This window comes from Dama dama, chromosome 1, assembly GCF_033118175.1.
Source record: "Dama dama isolate Ldn47 chromosome 1, ASM3311817v1, whole genome shotgun sequence".
NCBI classification, from domain to species: domain Eukaryota; kingdom Metazoa; phylum Chordata; class Mammalia; order Artiodactyla; family Cervidae; genus Dama; species Dama dama.
In genome coordinates, this window is record NC_083681.1 from 76,401,897 (window position 1) to 76,425,993 (window position 24,097).

A 24,097-nucleotide genomic window follows, 5' to 3' on the forward strand; every position below is an offset into this window, starting at 1 on the left:
TCTTCTTCAATACGTTCATATTGTAATGGTCTAGAGTAAATTAACCTTCTCAAAAATATTCTTAGAAATTAATTTTAAATGCAACTATTTGGAGATATTTTTGTGGGCAAATATTTTTAAATCTGATAATATGCTCAATTAATATGTGCTCTAAATATAATATGTTAATCTGTTAAAATTAAAAGATGAGGTAGCATCTGTAGACTTTGATTCACTGACTTTCAAGAACAAAAATTAAGAGTGTAGTAAGCAAACTGTGACTACAATTCCTACTTGTTTGTTCACAGGTGAGAGTCAACAACCTATCATATATCCGATGACCACTTAGAGGTATTCTTCCTTTAACTGTTTGTTTATGTATTTTATGCCATGATTTTATTTATATCTATTATAACTTAATAGTTTAAATTTTTTTGTCTATTTTAGATTTAGCTGTGTATATCCTCTAAAATGTAAATAATTTCCACAAACTACATTCGTCTATTGTTTTAGTACTTTTCCTAAACCCATAAAAAAATTATGTTGTCAAATATATCTATTTGGGATTTTAATAATTTCTTAAGAAGATTCTTCTGCTCCTAAAATGTGCAAGGTAACCTCCATTAACTGGAAAGTAAATAAAAAGTAACTCTGAGTTTCAGTTTAGTTCAGTTGCTCAGTCGTGTTTGACTCTTTGCAGTACCCCAGGCTTCTCCGTCCATCACCAGCTCCTGGAGCTTACTCAAACTCATGTCCATTGAGTTGGTGATGCCATCCAACCATCTCATCCTTTTCCTCCTGCCTTCAATCTTTCCCAGCATCAGGGTCTTTTCAAATGAGTCAGTTCTTCGCATCAGGTAGCCAAAGTATTGGAGTTTCAGCTTCAGTATCAATCCTTTTAATGAATATTCAAGACTGATTTCCTTTAGGATGAACTGGTTGGATCTCTTTGCAGTCCAAGGGACTCTCAAGAGTCTTCTCCAACACCACAGTTCAAAAGATACTATCTACATTATACAATTTAATGAGCTTCCAAATGGAAAGCTAGTTGTGGCAACTCATGTATTTAATACTGTGGCTTTTCCCCACACATGTCTCTAATCACTCACCTCTCCATTAGACTATATGCTTGTTGAGATTAGGATTAATATTTTAATCAGTCTTATAACATCTGAAAATATGGACACATAATAAACTTTACTGCCTAATTGTTGCATAAACAAATTAGCTTAAGCTTTTGGGAAGTCACTATTAATAATATATATTTACAGGTAATTTTGTCCAGAACTCTGAAATATGACATACAGAAGAACCCATGGAACAAAGGAACAATGTAACTGAATTTTTCCTCCTGGGGCTCACTCAGAGCCCCCAGGGTCAGAAAGTACTATTTGTCATCTTCTTGCTCATCTACATTGTGACCATGGTGGGAAACCTACTCATTGTCCTGACTGTGGTGGTCAGTCCAACCCTGGATGCCCCTATGTACTTCTTTCTTGGCAACTTATCATTTATGGATGCTGTTTATTCTACTACATTCACCCCAAATATGATTATAAACTTACTCTATGAGAAAAGAACCATCTCCTTCCAAGCTTGCATGGCCCAGATTTTTATAGGTCACTTATTTGGTGGTGCTGAGATTTTATTCCTGGTGGTCATGGCCTATGACCGCTATGTGGCCATCTGCAAACCCTTGCATTATTTGACAATCATGAATCAGCGAGTGTATGTTCTGCTTCTGCTTTTGCCTGGGCTGGTGGGTTTTTACATGCTGTCCTTCATCCTCTCTTTGTTTATAAACTCCCTTTCCGTGGCCCCAATGTCATGGACCACTTTGTGTGTGACATGTACCCCTTGTTAAAACTAGCCTGCACTGACACCCAATTTATTGCCCTCACAGTCCTGGCCAATGATGGGGCCATCTGTATGGCCATCTTCACACTCTTACTCATCTCCTATGGGGTCATTCTGTGCTCCCTAAAAAATCATAATCAATAAGGAAGGCACAAAGCCTTGTCTACCTGTGGCTCCCACATCACCGTGGTGGTCCTCTTCTTCGTGCCCTGTATTTTTCTGTATGTGAGACCTCTTTCTACTTTACCCATTGATAAATACTTGACTGTGTTTTACACCATTATCACCCCTATGTTGAACCCTCTAATCTATACACTGAGAAATGGTGAGATGAAAAATGCCATGGAAAAGCTCTGGAACAGAGGCAAAAGAAGAAAATGAAACAGCATGAATATATATAACCTTTTTCTTTTTTTTTTTATGAAGCATTGTTCCTCCAAGGAAAGCCATGTGTGATTATTTAACTGGAAAAAATAATCTTCTCTGCTTTAATAAGTTGAACATAATGAAAAGATTTTTTGGTAAGAGTCCTAATGATCAAAATATACTTTTAATATTTTCATTATTTTTTTAGTTCAAAGTACATATTATGTTCAAAACACATTTTTTAAAGATTTCCACAATTTCTTCAGAAAATATTTATAGTTTCTGGTTGTAAAAGGTCTCTTGAGACTTTAAATTTATTTTCTATATGATGAGTTAAGCTATAGTTAATATTTTAAATTTATTTAATTAGTGGAAGATTTTATGTTTTTCTCTTAAAAACTGACCTTTTAGAATTAATAAGGCTCATTACAAATTAAAAAAAAAATACAAGAAATATGGCATAAAATCTTGGTTCACTGCTCTTCACACAAAGACAGCACATATTAATATTTGAGGCACATGAGTTATTCTTCCATCTGTAAGGTTCTCTTCATATACTATGTTGCTTATGTTACTTAGAATGTTAAAGTCAAAGAATGTTTCAGAGTTGTGATATTTATCATGAAGAGGCTACACGAATAATCTGAATAAGCATGGTGTAAATGCAGAAAAATAACCAGATCTTGCTTACTTTTCCAACTGGACAATCATGTTATCTCCCGAAGCTTACCAGCTTTGTTAGGAGTTAAATTTTTATAAAGATGATTGTTTCACCTTCCCTGATACTTTAGAATTTCTGGTAAAACCTCCACTATTTTTCAATATCCCTGTTTCTTTGTTTATAGTGTCTCATAACCTCTATAGAGATGAAGGCTCTGTCTTTTATGCATAAATTTAGCATAATTCATCATTCATGAGCTTCAAATTTGTATTACGGAACTTGACAACAGACATTTTAAGTGATATCATTGTTAAGAAAGATTCTGACAATATATGCCATTCTCGTTTCTCTTATTAATGAAACACAGATTTAGTCAAGACAAGTCAAATCATTTATGAGACCAACATGCACTGCTCAGTCGCTCAGCCGTGTCCAACTCTTTGTGACCCCATAGACTGTGGCTCAGCAGGCTCCTCTGTCCGTGGAACTTTGCAGGCTGGGGTACTGCAGTGGGTTGCCATTTCCTTCCCCAGGGGATCCTCCCGACCCAGGGCTGGAACCTGTGTTTCCTGTGCCTCCTGCATTGGAGGAGGACCCTTTACCCCCTGAGTCACCAGGACGTCACTAACACAGATGATCAGGTAATAAAGGGCCCAGACTGTACTGTTTTATTTGACAGAGACGTCATTCATAAAACCCTCCCTCTTCCTCGGAAACAGGCTTGAAATAAAATATTAGCTGCCTCTAATACGGTTAGAAGCATGTGCTTCAAGGAACTTGTTATTCTGTCTCCCTTATTCAGCCTGGATTCGTGTGGGGCTGAGGATATGGGGCAATGGATGCTTTTCACTTGTAAATGATACTAAATGAGAAATCTCATATCCTGATTTTTATACCTTTTAGATAGAGAGTTCTTATATTCTAATGTCTTATATTTCTTCTATTTCTCAAAACCTTCTCAAACACAATACTATTCACTGAATAATGGCAAATTTTATGTTTACCAAATCTTAAATAATTTGTTCCTTGACTTTTGGATGTTGCTATAGAAGTAAAATTTTGTGTCCCTCTCCAGAATCATAACTTAGTTCCTTTCTAATGTGGTACTATTTGGAGGGGGCCCTTTGGGAGATGACTAAGTCATGAAGGTGCATTCTGATGATTGGGGTTATAGTGTGTGTGTGACAGTTGCTGAGTCTGACTCTGCGACCCCATGGACTATACAGTCCACGGGATTCTCCAGATCCGAACACTGGAGTGCGTAGCCTTTCCCTTCTCCAGGGGATCTTCCCAACTCAGGGATCGAACCCAGGTCTCCTGTATTGCAGGTGGATTCTTTACCAGCTGAGCCACAATGGAAGCCCAAGAATACTGGAGTGGGGAGCCAATCCCTTCTTCAGTGGATCTTCCCAGACCAGGAATCAAACCATGGTCTCCTGCATTGCAGGCAGATTCTTTACCAACTGAGCTGTGAGGGAATCCCTGATTGGGGTTAATGCCATTATGAAGAGACATCAGAGAGCTCACATGACCCTTTTGCTATGAAAGGACATAGGAAAAAAGATGGCTGTCTATAAACTAGGGAGGGAGACTCATCAGATACGGAATCTGTTTTGGTCCCTTAGTTTTCTAGCCACCAAACTTGTGAAAAATAATTGTTTATTATTTAGTTTATCTAAATTGGTGGTATTCTTTAACAGTAGCCCAAAAAACCAAACAGAGAAATTTAGTTAATTTTCAAATTTGTTTTTTTATTTCAAGTGATGAGATAAATAGCTTTGTGAATTGCCTGTGTTTATTTATCTACAAGTTCCTTGAAGTCAGGGAAAGTTTTTTCATTGACTTTGTGTTTTCTATTCCTTGTCCAATGTAGGGGATACAGCACCCACTTTATAGCCCTTTTCAATTTTTTTGAATTCTTGATCTATTGGAGTGAGAATATTTACTGATAAATTTTGACTAACACTTTTTACAGAAAAAAATACATATACTTATTATAGATATTTACTCTTCTTTGACATTTGCTAAGTAACTTATTTCCTATGTATATATAATTAGAAAAATATATAAGCATGCTATTTTAATTTTTTTTTCACTGTTTTATTTTTTCTAACACATTCTTTTGGAAAATTCCATTTCCTCGCAAGGATTTTTATAAATTTTAACATCTTGTTTGTTTTTAAAAACAACTTTTGAAACTTATTTCCCACCCATTAGCATTTATTTTGTTTTTGATGAGCAAATATCTAAGCCTCTTTTCCTCTGCAGATAATATAGTCTACCAACATAATTATTAATTTCAGTTAATTTGATATTATTTTATTTAGTATGTAAGTATTTTATGCTACCTAGAATATTCAATTTTGGAACACTTTCTCCTCTTCCTCCTCCTCAACCTTCCCCTCCTTCACTACAAACTGTTAGTCACTCAGTCATGTCTGACTCTCTGTGATCCCATGGACTGTAACCTGCCAGGCTCCTCTGTCCATGGAATTCTCCAGGCAAGAGTATTGGAGTGTATTGCCATTCCCTTCTCCAGGGGATCTTCCCAACTCAGGAATTGAACTCAGGTCTTCTTCATGTTAGGCAGATTCTTTACCATCTGAGACACCAAGATTTGGGGTAATTTTCAAAATTTGAAATCTTCCCATAAAGGTAAATGTATAGTGTCATGACTCTATGTATTTATTTTAAGGAAAATGGCATGTTTAAATATTTTGTTTTTCCATCCAGAATAAGATACATACGGTGAAAGATTGATTAATGTCTCAATAAACATATGCAATCATCTCCAAAAAGTGTTTATGGACCTTTCCTTTGTTTTCCTTTTTGAAAAAGAAGACTCTCTTATTTACACTTGATTCACACCTTCAATGAGCTGCTCAGAAAGGATCAGTATCCTTTGCTGTCATGAACAACAGCTCAGTTCTCAAAGCCACAGGCGTATGTCTGTATCCCAACATTCATAGGCCTGTATTCAACAAAACTATTTATCCTACTACACTCTCAAATTTGTATCCAACCTCATATAAATCACTATGACCACCTGTACATACGTATTCAATGTTATGTAGGTTTCTACCCAATTGGACGTTTGTGTCTGTAAGTGAACACAACCATGTCTGTATCTGACCACACATGGATCAGTATCTGACTACTGATATGCATGCAATTGTATATGCATATGCATATGTATTTGATGTGATCACACACCAGCCTACATCTGTCCACACACAGGGTTATATCTTTCCATTCACTGCTCTGTATCTTGTTGGTCCTTTAATGGACCGGAACCTGGTGGTCCAGAGTCGACGATAAGAAAGTAAGAGAGAGAAAGAGGCTGATAGCGCTTGTTGGTCCTTTAATGGACCGGAACCTGGTGGTTCCGAGAGTGAGAGAGAGAGAGGCTGATATCCCCTGGTTTACGCGGGAAGCCAATAGAGCCCTGTTCTTAGGGCTCGCTCTGCTGCACGTAGGCACCAGGCGCCCTCTCGAGTTGGTGAAGGCGCAGTGCGCCTTCTCCAGAGGGTCTTAGAAGCCCGGGCAAGAAAGGGAGCTCAGCGGGCCTCCGCGCTCCAAGGAATTAGCCAGAAATAGAGAGAGAGAGAGAAAGACAGAAAGAATAGAATAGAAAGAAAAAGAAAGAAAGAAAGAAAGACAGACACAGGGACCAAAGCTCTGATGGAGCAAAGGTGTTTTAATCAACATGGCGTGGGCATATATACTGTCTTACAAGGTGGTTATTCTCAGCAAAGACAAAGATTAAAATTCCAGACTTACAAAACATAAGATGATCCCTATCAAAGAGAGAGAGCTGCAAACAATCACCTTTTAGCATTTGGCTCATAAAAAGGAAGAGGGTACTTATCACTGTAATGAGAAATGCCTGGATTCCTCAGCCCTAGGAAAGGCGTGCCTCTCCTCTTAATTCCTGAATATTCAGGAATCAATAAGGGCCAGAGGGTTCCTGACAGATCCAAAACAGCACACAGGAAGCCTTTTGTTAAATGCTTCCTGACAATTCCCCCTATTTTATTATATTTGAAAATAAAGGTCCTGACCAAATGAGTCTGATTAGTATTAACCAACCTTATAGAAGGGCGATGATTAACAACAAATAAAATTATCAAGACAATCACCAAAGTTACAGTTCTAGACCTGATGCTGTGGGTAATACTTTGAAACCATCCTTGTGGGTCTAGCCCGGATAATTTGTTTAGCTAAAGTTTCTAAATTAGTGGAGGAGGGCAGACATTTAGAAAGTTTCAAAGATTTCCTTTTGCAGTAATTGTACACTCAGAGAGGCATTATCATGTGAATGAAATTTGATTTGTTCCCAGCTGTAGGTACTATGATTGAAATGAACAGGAGTAACACAAAATTGGCAATTAATACAAGTTACAGATCAATTTGTAGATTTCTTATGACTATAACAAAAGGAAGTGGAACACAGGCCTGTATAAAATATGACTGATTATAGCAAAAGAAATAGTTACTAGGACCACAACTGGTCTCTGTGAAATGTCTGGTCCGAGTCCCAAGTTCTTTGGTGCTGGCAGCAAGTTTCCATATGTTTTATATGTCTCTAGTTCAGGCCCAATTTGTTTATCGAGGATGATTTGAGGAGGAGGAAGAGGAGGATGTCAGCCAAGAAGTCCTTTGTCATGGTAATGTTTCATGTTAATGGTAATGTTGTGTTAGTAACCTTTTACATAATGTTTTTTGTTCTTTCCCTAACTGTTTCCCTAAAGTTTCAGTAGTAAACATGGTTCACAGACAGAAAAAGGGCAGCAATGTCCAAAAGTCTTCTTTTGGAGGCAGGACAAAAGCCCAAGTTTGTAGGCTGATATTTATGCATAATTTTCCTGGGCCCAGGCACTGGAAGGACTTCAAAACCTAAAGAAATGTTAATCAGGTTTCCCTCCTCCCCAGGGTGTGAGGGTTCCAGGGAGGGGGCATGTGGGTGGAGTCATTGGTTGATAAGCTGGGTCTTTTCTCCGTCCATTTTATGACCTGAAATAAAGGGGGGTTGGGTAAGTAAGTTAGTTAATCCTGCTTGAGTGGGGGAGGGGGGTCGCAGACCAACGGAGCACAGTGATAAGGTTTCAGGACTCTGAGGCATTCCCTGTTGAGAAATCAGATTCTTAACTTGATTAGCGAGGGTTTTTATTTGTCCCCAAGTGGGGAGATCATAGGGTTGATGTCGCTGAGGGCAGTGCTTTCTGGAGATCTTTAGAGCAGCCATGGCCTGTATTGGAACTTCTTCCTCCCGGGCTTTTTGTTGTTTCCATTTTGAATGTTGGGGGCCCCTTTGGGTAGAATTTTCTGAGGAAAAAGTTGTTGGATCCACCTGGGGAAATACAAGCATATCCCTTTCCCTATAAGATTAATTTCTCAAATTTCTATTGTTTATTGAACCCGTCTTGGTCCCAAATGGGCAGAGGAAGAGAAGTGTCCTTCAATTCCTCCAAGTCTTTCTTCTCTTGTTAAAATATTTCCCTGTGGTAGGTTTAAAAAATTTAAAACAAATAGAGCTGCATTAACAATAATTATGAGTTTAGAAAATATCTTATGTTGGAATCTAGTAAAGTCTGCTTTAGATAAGGAAGACAGTGGTGTACCTGTGTATTCCCCCTTCTTTAATTTTTTTATTTGTAACTTTAGTGTGTGATGTGTTCGTTCGACTATGTCTTATGTCTGTGGATTATAAGGAATATCTGTAATATGTTTAATAGAAAAAGATTGTAAAAATTGTTTAAAGTATCTAGAAATATAGGCAGGACCAGTGTCTGTTTTAATAGAAGTAGGAGTTTATGGTGGAGCTTTCTGTATCTTTCAATACAAAAACTGAATATTTAGGACAAGAATCTTGAAGAAAGGCAGGTTTTTAAGCAAATATACTTTCATTAACATAGTTTAAGAGAACATTTGCATGAGTAAAACATAAAGGTTTGTCAAGTCTGTTTTGAGTCTTAGGCAGAACCAACTTGAAGACATTGAGTCTGGGGTAAATGTATAGCACATTAACATAGCTTAAGACAAACATTTCCATAAGAAAAACGCATTGGTTAGCTCAAGGTTTGAGAAAAGTTAAGTTCAAGTGAAACCAGGTGTCATTATGGCAACACAGTATTTTAAGAGAAACTTCTTTTTAAATTTATATAGAGAAGAAAATATATATATATATATATATATATATATATATATATATATATATATATATATCTCGCCAGTTTGTTTTTTCCTGCTGCTTAAGAGAGATAAAAATGTCTGACACTTGCAGCCTATTTTTTCCATTTGGAGACCCCTGTCTTTTTTGTCTGTTAAGTCAAACTAGATCGGTCAATAAAAGACTGAAGGTTTGTGGGGGCAGGGGCACAAAACGTCCAGTAGGTATTTTTAGAGAGGACTGTTTGAGGGTAAAGGAGTTTAGGGCTGGTATATCGAGGGCATCACTGCTGGATGATGAGGGTTTGAGGAAAAAGATGGAATTTGTCCCTGGTTTTTGTTGAAGGGGACCTGGGAGGTCTCCTGCTTGGAGTTTCCCGGAATAGGTTTTCCTTTAATATCAAATTTAGATTTACACTCTTTGGCCTAGTGCATTTTTTTACGGCAGTAAGGGCAGATTTTTGGAGGTTTTTTAAAGTTTTCTTAGGGCAGCCTCTTTTTAAATGGTACTTATCTCCACATGTAAAACATCTATTATTTTCCTATTTTTAAGGCAGCAACCATTGTTTCAGCTAGCATTTGCATCTTTTGAGTTTCTGATTCTATATTGTGACAAGCCTTCAAATAATCAAAAATAGTCCCTGTATCACGAATTGGAGCTATAGCCCTTTGACATTTCTGATTCGCATTTTTATAAGCAAGTAATTTCTCTAGTTGCTTTTTAGCTTCTTCTCCAATTACTGTATGAGAAATAGCAGTTTCTAATCTAGCTAAGAAATCAGCATACTTTTCATTAGGTCCCTGCAATATTTTAGTGTAGCTACCTGTAGGTTCCCCCTGAGGAGTAATTCGATCCCAAGCTTCAAGGGCCACTGTTTTTAACTGATCATGCAACAAAGGAGGGCATCGTATTTGAGCTTCTATAGCGTCAAATTGCCCTGTGCAAGTTAACATTTCAAAAGTAATTTGGTTTTGGGGAGCGCCAGCTCGAGCATTTCTGTTAGCATGATCTCTGGCTATATCTTGAAACCACATTGTCCATTGAAGATACTCTCCTGGTTTAAGGAGAGCCTTTATTAAAATTCGCCAATCATAGGGAATAAAGTTTCCAATATTAGATGCCAGAGCATTTAGAATCTCTCTAGTAAAAGGCGAATGTGGCCCTTCCAAAGTTATGGCCCTTTTCATTTGTTGTATGTGAAAAAGGTTAATACCTTCATATTGAGGTGTTATTTGTCCCTGAGCGTCAACAGTTTTTAAAACTGGAAAGGCGGAGAAACCTTCAGCTTCAGAGACTTGCAATTGTAAAGCCAGCAACTCAGAGAGCCTCTGTCGGAAGTGGGTAGATTATTGTTATTCAGAAAGGTGTTGTCAGTTTTAATGTTAAAAGGTGTCTTAGGGGAGTGTCAAAATCATTAGGTTTTATAGAGGGAGGGACATTGGGATATGTGCCCTCTGGCAGGGGAGGAGCCCTTGGAGCAACTGGGGCAGGGTTAGTAGGAAAATCTTGAAATATCTTTTGTTGTTCTAATTGGGCCTTTTGTAAGGTATCATCGTCTAATTTATATTCATGTAATAAGTGTTCTGCCTGTTGCCGAATATCAGGAGGGCTAGAATTACCTTGAAATGGCAGAATCACAGTTTCAATGAGAGCCCATAGGGGCCAGAAATCTATCGGAACTACCGTCATTAGGGAACCAAGGGTTACATTCAACCGCTGTCTGAAGGCAAGCCTCTATTCTCTGGCGTGAAACCGAAAATCCCTGAACTTTAAATAAGTGCTGAAGTCAAGTAGAAAAGTGAGGGGGCTTTCCAGCTGATTTACCCATGTCTTAGTACTTACCGGCCTCAATAGGCCCTAGGGGTCACTCCGTCCAAAGCCACGTGTACCAGAGTCCCTGTTCGGGTGCCACTTGTTGGTCCTTTAATGGACCAGAACCTGGTGGTCCGGAGTCGACAATAAGAAAGTAAGAGAGAGAAAGAGGCTGATAGCACTTGTTGGTCCTTTAATGGACCGGAACCTGGCGGTCCAGAGAGTAAGAGAGAGAGAGAGGCTGGTATCCCCTGGTTTACGCGGAAAGCCAATAGAGCCCTGTTCTTAGGGCTCGCTCTGCTGCACGTAGGCACCAGGCGCCCTCTCGAGTGGGTGAAGGCACAGTGCGCCTTCTCCAGAGGGTCTTAGAAGCCCAGGCAAGAAAGGGAGCTCAGCGGGCCTCCGTGCTCCAAGGAATTAGCCAGAAATAGAGAGAGAGAGAGAAAGACAGAAAGAATAGAATAGAAAGAAAGAAAGAAAGAAAGACATGGGGACCAAAGCTCTGATGGAGCAAAGGTGTTTTAATCAACATGGCGTGGGCATATATACTGTCTTACAAGGTGGTTATTCTCAGCAAAGACAAAGATTAAAATTCCAGACTTATAAAACATAAGATGATCCCTATCAAAGAGAGAGAGCTGCAAACAATCACCTTTTAGCATTTGGCTCATAAAAAGGAAGAGGGTACTTATCACTGTAATGAGAAATGCCTGGATTCCTCAGCCCTAGGAAAGGCGTGCCTCTCCTCTTAATTCCTGAATATTCAGGAATCAATAAGGGCCAGAGGGTTCCTGACAGATCCAAAACAGCACACAGGAAGCCTTTTGTTAAATGCTTCCTGATAGTATCTGATCATAATGAATTCAGGCAGGAGTTGATTTAACAAGTCTTTCATATGGCAAGGAGTGATGTCACTCTCTAGTAATCAGTATATTGCTTGGCTTTTAAGGAGGGTCCAAAACGACTTCAGGTATATGAATGATGCCTTAGCAGGGATAGATAGAAGAGAAAGCCCTTCTGGGTCATCTCTTCCTTCTCCGTATAGATACAGAGCTATATAGACATTGTCCAGTGAGGTTGTCAGACTTGTAAAATGTCAGCTCAGGGCTCCTAGAGGGAGTAGGGAAAACTATCAGGTCAGTTAAGTCTCATCCCGTGATGACATCAGCTTAAAGTCCAGGATCTCAAGTTCTAGATTCAGACTATTTCTCCATAAGGAAGGAAGCAAAGTGAAAATATAACCTATAGAGTAGGAGCGAATGTTTGCAAATCATATACTCATAAGGAGTGAATATCTAAAATATATAAGGAACATCTACTAAATAATGTAAGAAGAAATAGCCCAATTAAAAATAGGCAGATAACCTGAACATATATATTTCCAGAAAAAAATCTACAAATGCCAATAAGAACCTGATAAGTTCCTCAATATCACTAATCAAAGAGGAAATTCAAATGAAAATCATAATGAGATATCACCTCATGCCTGTTAGGATGGCTATTTGACATATATAGAAGACAATGAATCTTGGTTAGAACAAACAAAATGGAACCCTTCTATACTGTTCATGGGAATCTAAATTTGTTCAACCACAATGGAGAAAGTTATGGAAGTTTCTCAAACAAAATAAAAGTACCATGTAAATAAGCAATCCTACTATATGTAAATATCCAAGAATATGAAATCAGGAATCTGAAGAGATCTCTGTACTTACATGTTTATTGCAAGTAAATGTTTACTTATTTATTTAATAAATGTTTATTTATCGCTATAGCCAAGATATGGGAATCACCAAAATGTGCATTGGCAGATGAATGAGTTGAGAAAAATATATCTATTGGAATATTATTCATCCATATAAAATAAGGTACACCTGCCATTTGTGACAATATAAAGGGACATTAAAGGCATCAGGCTAAGTGAAACAGAAATAAAAAAGAACTGTATGGTATCACTCATATGTGGATTTTAAGGCAAAACTCAGAGGAGAGAGTACAGTATTGATTACTGGCGGCTGAGGATAAGTGAAAGTGGGTGATGTTGATCAACGAGTTCACACTTCCAGTTTTAAGGTGAGCAGCTTCTATGGATCAAATGTACAGCATGATGACAACAATGAACAATATTGATTATATGTTGACCATTGCTAACAGTAGATCTTAAATGTTCTCACCTCATACACACAAACTATAATTATGGGAGGTGATGAAGTGATAGCTAATGTTACTATGGTAACCTTTTTGCTATATATATATATATGTATGTATGTATGTATACTTATATGTATCAAATACTCTTTACTGTACACCTTACACTAGGTTTGGTGAATGGAGATCTGTACTGAATAATCAGAATTCAATTCAGTAAAACTGTGGCTCCTCATCAAGTCACCTCCAAACCCAGAGATTTTTGAAGAAGGGAGACATCAAACATTTTTAAAATAAGAACTCTGTAATATCACCTCAAATAGGTGCTGTAGACCTTCAACCTAAGTTTTTCCCTGTGGGTCTGAGACTATTTACCAGTTAATCATGCTCTGAGCAAATAAAAATACTCAAATCTTTTCGGAGATGACTTGAAGTAGGTTCTAAGCTAAAGCTCACTCCTGGCTGGCAGAATGGCACTGTCCTCCACTGGTCGGAAAATTTACTGACGGTTGTTGACATGATACAAATAGGCTGACAGACATTTCACCAAAAGACAGGGTTATTGGAGATCAGCAAAAATTGCAATTTGAGGCTTGCAATCATGGAGGAAAATGTGCAATCACCCCTAAGAGAAAGGAACAGCAATGCTTTTATGGAAGGGAAAGGGAAGTTGAGAGGGAAGGTGGGCTCTAGTAAATAAACAGTTCATGATTTTTCATTGCCTTAGGCCCTTGACAGGAAAGCAGAGTCTTTCCTCTTCCTGTTAGGCTCTGCTATGTGGCAGGGTTCAGGAATTCCCTTTTCTAGTCTTCTAACCCCATTTCATTTTCTGTTTATTAACATTTACAAAGTGACAAAACATTGACCTGACATTCTTCTTACACTGGGCCAGTTCTGATATCTAGTAGCCTATGACCGTTCTACGGAGGGTGTGTATTTCCATACTGGGTCCCTGATGCTTGAATAAAGTCATTATAATAAAGGACTGAGTAAACTTTTTTTTTTTTTTAAAAAATCTTCCTTTCCTAAATAGTTGGCACAAAGAAGTACCATATTCTTGGGCTCCTAAAGAAATTTGATAGATGCAGGGAATAAGTCTTATCCCACTCCCATGTACTTTAGTTTTTTGGTTTAGCAACAAATGGAGAGCCATGCTAAATCAACATGGAAAATGGAAACTTAACAAATACCATATTGTTAATCTTTGAAGGTGTTAGTCTCTCAGTTGTGTCTGACTGTGACCCCATGGACTGTAGCCCACCAGGCTCCTCTATCCATGGAATTCTCCAGGCAAGAATACTGGAGTGGGTAGCCATTTCCTTCTTCAAGGGATCTTCCTGACCCAGTGATCCAACCCATGTTTCCTGCATTCCAGGCTGATTCTTTCCAGACTGAGTCGCAGAGAAAACACATCATATAAAGTGATTTACATTTATATGATAAAACCCTATAGGATTGAGCCAAAGGATGTATTTGCCTATAGTCTCTTAACATCTTCATTTCCCTAGGCAGGTCTCACTGGAAAACAGTGAAGCTCATTGAAGTAGTTACATACATCAATTAGACAAACAAAACAATTCCTATTGCTTTCATTACTCTCTAACAAGTTAGAATATCAGCTATTCCATATAAGGCAAAGATAAAACAGACTGGGATTTAAGTAACCTGAATTCTTTAATTTGCTAGTATCAGAACATGCAATTTTAGAAATATTGCTTTCATTTTCTGAGTCTCAGATTCTTTGTGTGCACAATAAAAAATAAATTAGATTCTCTTTAAGACAAGAGTTTGAGCAAACTCTGGGAGATAGTGAAGGACAGGAGCCTGGCGTGCTGCAGTCCATAGGGTCATGAAGAGTTCATCCTGGTGGCACAATGGGTACGAATCCACCTGACAATGCAGGGAACAAGGGTTGCATCCCTGGTCTGAGAGTATTCCTCATGCCGAGGAACAGCTGAGTCCATGTGCCACAAATACTGAGCCAGAGCTCTGGGATCTGCAAGATGCAATTCCTGAGCCTGTGTGCTGCAGTCACTGAGGCCTGCGTGTCCTAGAGTCTGCCCGCTGAAACTGCTGAGCCACGTGCTGAAGCCGTTGAAGACTTTGTCTAGAGCCTGTGTTCCACAGCAGAAGCCACCGCAATGAGAAGCCCATACCCCACAACTAGAGAGTAGCCTCTGCTCTCTGAATCTAGAGGAAGCCTAAGCACAGCAGAAAGAGACCCAGAGCCACCACAAATAAATAAGGTAATTAATATTTGTAAGAAAAACTTGAGATCAGTTAGTCTTGAACTGTATCTTTAGGTCTGCTCCTCACTTGCTCTATGCACTTGGGGCACATTGCTGACTTTCTTTGTCTCAATTTTCCTATCTTCCTACAACATATAACTTGTTTTAAACATAATCAATGAAATTATTTAAATAAAATTCTTTGCACAATCCTAATATATATGAAGCAGTCAATATTAGGTTTTGATCATTTTTTTATAATAATGATCCCTGATGTTCAAAAAAACTTTGTAATTGTCAAAAAAAGTCTTTGTAATTTACTAAATAATAACATCTCTCAAGAGAAAAGTCCTTAATTATCTCAGAACTTGTAATCTTTGGATATCACAAATGATGAAAACAGAAGTGAGAAAGTTCTATAAGAACATTTCACTTCAAAACAAGTTATAAAGGAGATTTTTACAAATCAATTAGATGGAAAAAATTCCCAAACAAAATAGAACAGAAAAACCATGGTGAAATAGCACACAGGATAAAAAGAGAGTAAATGCTATTTGGGGAGTTAGAGGGGAGGGAAAAGGAAAATATCAGGGAATGAAAAGTCTTCCAACTTATTTATTCAGCCAATTGTATTGAACACCAGTATGAGTCAGACACTGAACCAAATGCTGGTGATAAATGCATGAAGACAGATACAGACTTATGTCTCAGACTTATTTAAATGTCTTTTATATGGAAGAGGACAGTGAATTAGACAATCTGTGTATTAACAGATATAGAATAAGAATCAATAGTTTTACAGTTTTTAAAAAATATGTAGGGAAGCGTTCTTAAAATTTCTTATTGGCTGAAAAGCAATCAAGTTTATTACATGATGAACTCAGCTCCCTGTGCCTGGTTGTGCTTCAGCAAAGACCCAGGGACCACTTTTCAGAAGATGTGGAAGAATTTGAGCATCGTTTAATAAGCTGAGGGCTTCCCAGGTGGTGCTAGTGGTAAAGAACCTGCCTGTCAATGCAGGAGACATAAGAGACGTGGGTTTGATGCCTAGGTTGGGAAGATCCCCTGGAGGAAGGAACGGCAACCCACTCAGTTTTCTTGCCTGGAGAGTCCCACGGACGGAGGACTCTGGCAGACTACAGTCTGTAGGGTTTCAAAGAGTCAGACATAACTGAAGAAGCTTAGCCTGCATGCACACGTAATAAGCTGAAAAAAACAGCTTTAGAAATTCACTCTTCATAAACTAGAAAATATAGTATGTTTCTGATCCTCCTACATACCATGGGAAAAATAGCATCTATTACTAAAATGCTTTGGACTTACCTAAAACCCATATTATAACTTTCTTATCTCTTTGGTATTAAAAATACTGTCTTTACAGGATAATTCTCCACTTCTGAATTCATAGTGAGCATTGAAATGAAAGAAGACAGAACGACTGTGACTGAATTCATTCTAATGGGACTTACACAGAATTCCCTGCTGCAGAGAGATCTATTTTTGTTGTTACTTATCCCCTACATTGTCATTGTCGTGGGCAACATGCTCACTGTGGTGACTACCATCGGCAGCCAGACTTTGGACTCCCTGATGTGTTTCTTCTTGACCTTCCTGTTCTTGATGGATCCCTGCTACTCCTCTTCCATAGTTCTTAAAATGCTAATTGAGTCCCTCTCTGATTAAAATTTTTCTCCTTCAGTGACTACATGGCACAGGTCTTTATTGAACTTTTAGTTTTCAGGAGCTTCAGAGAGTCTCCTCCTTATGGATGTCCTTGCTCTATGTAACCGTCATGAACCACGCTCTGTGCTGCCTCCTGGAGGTGTGTTGGGTGATAGGCTTTCTCCACTTGACTGGATAGATCTTAGTCACTTTCTGGCTCTGGTTCTGTGGCCCCAATATCATGTATCAGTTCACGTGTGAAAATGTCCTCCTGAAACAACTTGTGTTCACTGATACTTTCTGCTGCTCTCTTGGTTGCTCAAAATTGTAGGAACATCCATGTGATCACTCTTGTAATGTTGTTGGCGTCCTATGTTGCCATCCTGTGCTCCTGGAGGACTCACAGCTCTTCAGGGAGGGAAAAAAAAAAAAGGCCCTGTCTACTGGTGTCTGCAGCCGGGAGCTACTTTTCCCAGGAATAAGCCACAGCAGTATGTTATACTCTCGTTACTGCCCTTTTAAACCTTGTTATATATACAGTAAGGACTACAGAGGACAAAAAGTGCCATTAGAATGTGATTAAACAGGAATGTAATTTTAGATAAGAAATTGTTATCATGTTTACTATGATTATTATATTTATTATGATTATTCCCATTTCATTAATGAAGAGCAATGAAGTTCAGAGAAGTTCAATAATCTGCTCAATATCAGAGAAAATGCTAGTATTCAGATCTGCATTCTTCTAAATCCAAATTTGATACTTTCAAAAGTTTCAAAGGTATCAAAGACAACAAACCTTTCATCAGAACCTCTATTTTATAGTAATTGAAATAATACAGGGTATACATACAATATATACATATACTAGGAATCATTACTCCACAGTTGATCAAAGGAAGTATTTCTCAGCTAAACAAGTGCCAAACTTATGAGAATTTATTTTAAATTAATTTTAGTTCTTTTTGTAAATGAAGTCTAAGAAGATACATACATATATATATATGTGTGTGTGTGTGTGTGTGTGTGTATTTCATAGATGTATTTCCTCTTTTGACAGAAAGTTCCAGTCTCTCACTTCATGGTACCATAGGTTTTATTAAGAAAGCAATGAACTAGAATACTACTCAGCCATGAACAAGAACAAAATAGTGCCATTCACAGCACCATGGCTGAACTTAGAGATTATCATACTAAGATAAAGGCCAATACCATATGACATCATTTATATGTGGAATTCTTGATAAAACATGACACAAATGAACTTATCTACTAGACAAAAACAGACTCACAAACAGGCAACAGACGTGTGCTTGCCCAGGGAGAAGGGGTGCTGAGAAGGGTGGATTGGGAGTGTGGGGCTAGCAAATGCAAGCTATTATATATAGGATGGTAAACAACAAGGTCCTACTGTGAAACAAGGGAATTATATTCAATATCCTGTGATAAACCATATTGGAAAAGAATATGAACCTGAGTGTATACATATATATATATATAACTGAATCACTTTGCTAGGTAGTATAAATTGACACAAATTTGTAAATTAACAATACATCAATAAATTTTTTTAATGAAAAAATAAAAAATAGTTGCCAAATTAAAAAAAAAAAGAAGCCAATAGACTCTATATCATAACAATATTTAGCACATATTCTTGTCATGAAAATGTGATGGAGTGTAAGGACATTAGCTTTGGGATCAGGAGACATTAGTTTTCTTTCAGACTATGCCATCATCTTCTATAACCTTAAACAGCTTTCCCTGTTTCTACAAATACTTTATTTAGGTAAATTGAAAGGTGTTTCCAAGTTCTGTAATTCTACCCAGAACAATATGTTTATTGCCATAAATATTGTTTATTTTACTTCTACTTCAATTAGAAGTAAAACTGGAGGAGTTATGAGATGACAGTTCACCTCCCCAAAACATTTCCATTCCTGGTAAAAAAAACATTGGAGATGTCCTTGTCCTTCTGTAATGAAAGATTTCTCGGATTGGACTAAACACGATCTCTGTTCCTGAGGGATTTGTTATTTTGAGGATATATTTCTCTACCTATTTAAATGCATGAAGCTCCTCATAAGAATACTTTAGCAGGTACCTTGTTTTTGTAAAAGTAGTGTCTGACAACAAAAATTCAATCATCCTTCAACTAATTTCTGAGCAACTATAATAAAATCCATATATACTTTCTCTTGCTTTCCTTCTGGTTTACCCTTCAGTTTTGAGAATCTTAGTTGCTGTCTCTCTGGAATTTTAAATCACTATGTCCTTGAACTTGTATTCTGGAAACAGACTTTCCTGGTATAGTTCCAGGAGCTCCTCTTTAGAAGAACATTTTTATGGAAACCTTCTATGATTTGGACCTGATCCCACTCTCGTTCCTTTTCATGCTGTTCTTAGCTTGGGGAGTTGAATAGACAGGTATAGGGGTTCTAAATCAATCTCTCTACCCAGCACTGTAGCTAATTAAGTAGAGGCTGGATGACCACTTAACAGACAATTCTGAATGGGTTTCAATCTTTTATGAGGTTGGGAATGATAACTTTGTCAGGGCATGCTATTTCTCTGATCTGACTTTCATTCCAAATATAAAGACAAGGTCATGACATTTTCATGATGACACTTCAGGAAAATCCATACCCCTAGTAGTTGTTTAGTTTCAAATTCTCATTCAAACTATCTTTGGCATCTGACACCACAAATATTATTAGTGTACCCTAATATTGGAGTGCCCAGTGAATATAAGTTTGATCAAGTGGTTTCACTTTTCTTAAACTCTTTTCTTTCATAATACATGCTGCTCACAGTGATCACATTTTCCGGAGTCAATTGATTTTTACTGAACAACCAGTTAGTCACTCAGTCGTGTTGGACTCTGCAACTCCATGAACGGTAGCCTGCCAGGCTCCTCTGTTGACAGGATTCTCCAGGCAAGAATACTAGAGTGGGTAGCCATTTCCCTCTCCAGGGGATCTTCCAGACCCAGGGATCAAACCCAGGTCTCCCGCAATGCAAGCAAATTCTTTACCATCTGAGTCACCAAGAAAGTGAAAGTATTAGTCGCTCAGTAGTATCCGACTCTTTGTAACCCCATGGACCATAGCCCACCAGTTTCCTCTGTCCATGGGATTTCCCAGGCAAGAATTCTAAAGTGGGTGGTCATTCCCTTCTCCAGGGGATCTTCCCAATCCAGGGATCAAACCCAGGTCTTCCTCATTGTAGGCAGATTCTTAACTGTCTGAGCCACCTCGAGAACCCCTATAATTGAGCGCTAGGTACAATGTATTTTTCTTCTTAGTAATGCAAGCATATTCAAACATGCTGAATGAGTGTTGATCTATACAGAAATGTTTCTGAGTTGAATTTATTTAAATTTATTTATAAAATATTTTCAAATATCAAATCAGTATTTATTTATTTACATAGACAATTGTAATGGGCCTTATAGTAGGTGTCAGTGTAAATGTGTCATGTCACTTCAGTTGTAAACAATAATTTAGATAAGGATCTTGGTCCAAGATTTGGTCTCCTGGCTTCTTATTTCTCCTTGGCAAATAACATTCTTCTTTCCTGTCTTATATTTTCCTGTTATAAATTGTGGATATTATTGCCCATTTTTTGTGGTGGTGGTTCAGTCGCTAAGTTGTGCCTGACTCTTGTGATCCCATGGACTATAGCTTGCCAGGATCTTCTGTCCAAGGGATTCTCCAGGCAAGAATACTGGAGTGGGTTGCCATTGGTTTAGTTGCTAAGTTGTGTCTGATTCTTGTGATCCCATGGACTATAGCTTGCCAGGATCTTCTGTCCAAGGGATTCTCCAGGCAAGAATACTGGTGTGGGTTGCCATTTCCTTCTCCAGGGGATCTTCCCAGCCCAAGGATTGAACCCTGGTCTCCTGCATTGCAGGCAGATATTTTTACCAACTGAGCTATGAGGGAAGCCCATTTTCTTGTATTCCATATAAATATTGTACAATTAATTTAAATGACTGAAATAAATGCATTTCAACATCTTTCTGTATAATTGAAGAATAGAATTATCTTCAACATTATCATGCTAATCTAATTCCAGAATTGACACAGGAAAGAATTCAAAGAAGAACTGTACACTTTACCTGATGAGAAGTGACAATACTACAGTAGGATTTATAATTATAAATGAATGTATATCTGAAAGCAATATTTTAAAATTATGATTAGCATGAACAGATCAATTTAAAAATAATTATTATAATAAAATTTAAAAATCAGTTACCCGCTTAGATGTTTAATTTGTATAATACTAAATATTAAGACCTCATAATAAACTCATGTTATCAAATATCTAAATTCATAAGTACTCAACTATTTTCTTGCTCTTGTCATAGTGTCTTGTCTTCTTGTAGACACAAGAGGCATTCAAAATTAAAGATGAGTTCTATAAAAGTTCTCCTGTGCTCTTCAGTTAACTTATATGAAATAATTGAGTACTTGGCAAGGTCTGCTAATGACGGTTGAATACCCCTGGGGTCCTATTAGCCACAGCTAGGAAACTACAGATTTTCCTACAAACAATATATATGGTCATACTTTTAAGGCTCATCCAAAGATATCATGTATAAATTAACAAAGATGCTTATTGTAGCTCAGCTAGTTGACATTTTAAAATCTTACAACTTCACTTTTTTCTTGGTGAACCAAGAGCTTCCTGAGGCACTGGCCACGGATCCATGTCACACATAGGTGAGTACAGGTGAGGTTTTTTTTTTTTTCCCCAGGAAATTGTATAATCATAGATTCTTGGGTTTAAATTGACCTTATAAATCATGTAATCACTGCTTATCTTCACCTGACATTGAAATCTCATTTTCAGCATACAAATTTTTAAGAAAGATAGACATATATATATAATTTCATTTTAGAAATAAAAAAGTTTGGTTTTTTTTCTTATGGATATATATTTAAATGCAGTTTGAGTAATACACTAGTCAGAATTAAAATAGAATAATTATGCAATTCAAATTTGCATCCAGGTTTTCTCCACTTTATATTACAAATTGAGACTCTTCCAGTGACACTGCACAATTTTTAAAATCTACACAGTAATCAAAGTGATGCCCTACATTTAATCATCGATTTCTCCAATTTTGAACACTCCATGTTGTTTCTAAGTTTCTGCAGCTCTTAATATTTGTGTTGAACATAATTATAAATTATTTTTGTCCTTTAACAGTATTTTTTGTCAGGGTTTATTCCTAAAGTGAATATTGTGGAGCCAAAGAAAAATGGAAAAGTGATTTTTTTTTCATATTTACTTCAAAAACATTTTTAAGTATATCTAACTCTTATTTTCTGTATATTTATATCCTTTTTTGTTCTGTTGGGGGAATCCCACTTGAAAAAAATACAATGCAATGGAGCTGCTGTACATTTTTACCTAAGTATAAAATTTTCCTCTGGATAATTGAAAAATAAAAGATATTATCCAGTTTCTTTGAAAAGAAAGACATATGTTTTGCAGAATACATTTTATGTTTATGTTTTCTTTTCTCTTTTCTCTGGAAAATATATGTTCCCCCAATTTTTCACTCTGTTATTAATGGTAAAGTGGTAACCTAGGACCAGGAAGATAAATGCTATGTGAAGATGGGAGAAGAAGACACAGTACTATATGTAGCAGAAACATAAAGAAGTGAGAATTCCATTCTTACCATGGATGGACGCCTTGCCTCTCTTTGGTAATGAAATTTCAGGCATTAAAGGCATTTAACTAAGACACTCTTCATGACATTGTGTAAACAAACATACATTAACATACACAGTAAGTGATCAATATTTGTTCAATGAGCAAACCTGTGATAGGTAAAAGATTTCATATACGTTTGTGTTAGTCTGTGTATACATGTAATATGTGTAGCACATTAACTTTCTATCCTACCTATCTATTTCTTTCTGTTCTTCACATCAAATTTTTACTTTCAGAACTTTGCAAATAAGGATGTCCTCTGTATGAAAGTTCTTTGTGTACTTAACACCTATGCAAGAGTTGTTTATCCACATCTACAGAAGCTGTAAATTTACTGAATTTAACTATGTCAAATTGTATGTGGAACATAATTTTGAAGACTAAAGAATAACAATAAACAGACACCATAATTACACTGAAGGTAAAATAACCCAATAACATACTCTTTCCTAGAGATAACTAGATATATTCGTATTTATTCCACACAATTAATAGTGTGTGAGGAACTATTAAATTGGGGTGCAGCTTGCTTTCAAATATCTATTTATGGTTCTCATAAAGTAGAGACTAATGATAAACAGAGCAGGGGGAAAAGAACACTTGAATTTTTCATAGGTGTATGGTCAGGGGAAGCAGTTATACATTACTCATGGCAAAAGGCAATTCACTAAGTATTTACCCATCACCTAACAGGTTTCAGGGGCTTCCCAGGTGGTGCAGGGGTAACGAATCTATCTTCCAATGCAGAGATGCAGGAGATACAGGTTCAATCCCTGGGTTGGGAAGATCCCCTGGAGTAGGAAATGGTAACCCCACTCTAATATTCTAGCCTGGAAAATTCCATGGACAGAGGAGACTGGTGGGCAGGCTACAGTCCATGGGTTCAAAAAGAGTGGGATACGACTGAGCACCCATGCAATAGAATTCAGGCACTAGAGGTAAGTGAGAAAACGATGGAATAGTTTATGTGTTCTGGTTGATATCAGGTAGAGTGTATCACCAACGACTAACATACATTTTCGTAAACTCTCTTCTTACAACAGATACTTATTGATGGTGCCTTTCCTTCCACTTTAGAGCGGAGAACTGAAATGCAAATCCTCATGGAAGTGGGAAAAATTCTTAATTATTTCAAGCAATTGTAAACTTAAAAAATTACATCTGAGAATTAAAATTTGCAACCTCACAGACACAGAGGAAAACTCAGAAGCGTGGTACACTCTGATAGCTTTGCAGAGTCACACAAATGAGAACCAGGATGAGAATCAGATGTCATGTAGCCAGCCCAGTGTTGTCTCAGCAAATTACACATGAAATATTGCTGTGGAGGTGTTTCACAGGGGACAGGTTCCACGTGTCTGAAGAGATGAAAAGTATCATGGGGAAAATAAAGACTTGCAGCAAGTATTGGGGCAAAAGTGCTGAGGAAATGGTCCAGAGTTACAGTGAATAGATCGTTCTGCTTTTTGTTTTTTTCTAAGACAT

The 24,097-nt window shown here is 37.4% G+C and overlaps 1 pseudogene; it reads left to right on the top strand.

Moving 5' to 3' along the window:
- Positions 1 to 1,294: 1,294 nt before the first annotated feature.
- LOC133062824 (olfactory receptor 4A5-like) lies at positions 1,295 to 23,757 on the top strand (annotated as a pseudogene).
- Positions 23,758 to 24,097: the final 340 nt, after the last annotated feature.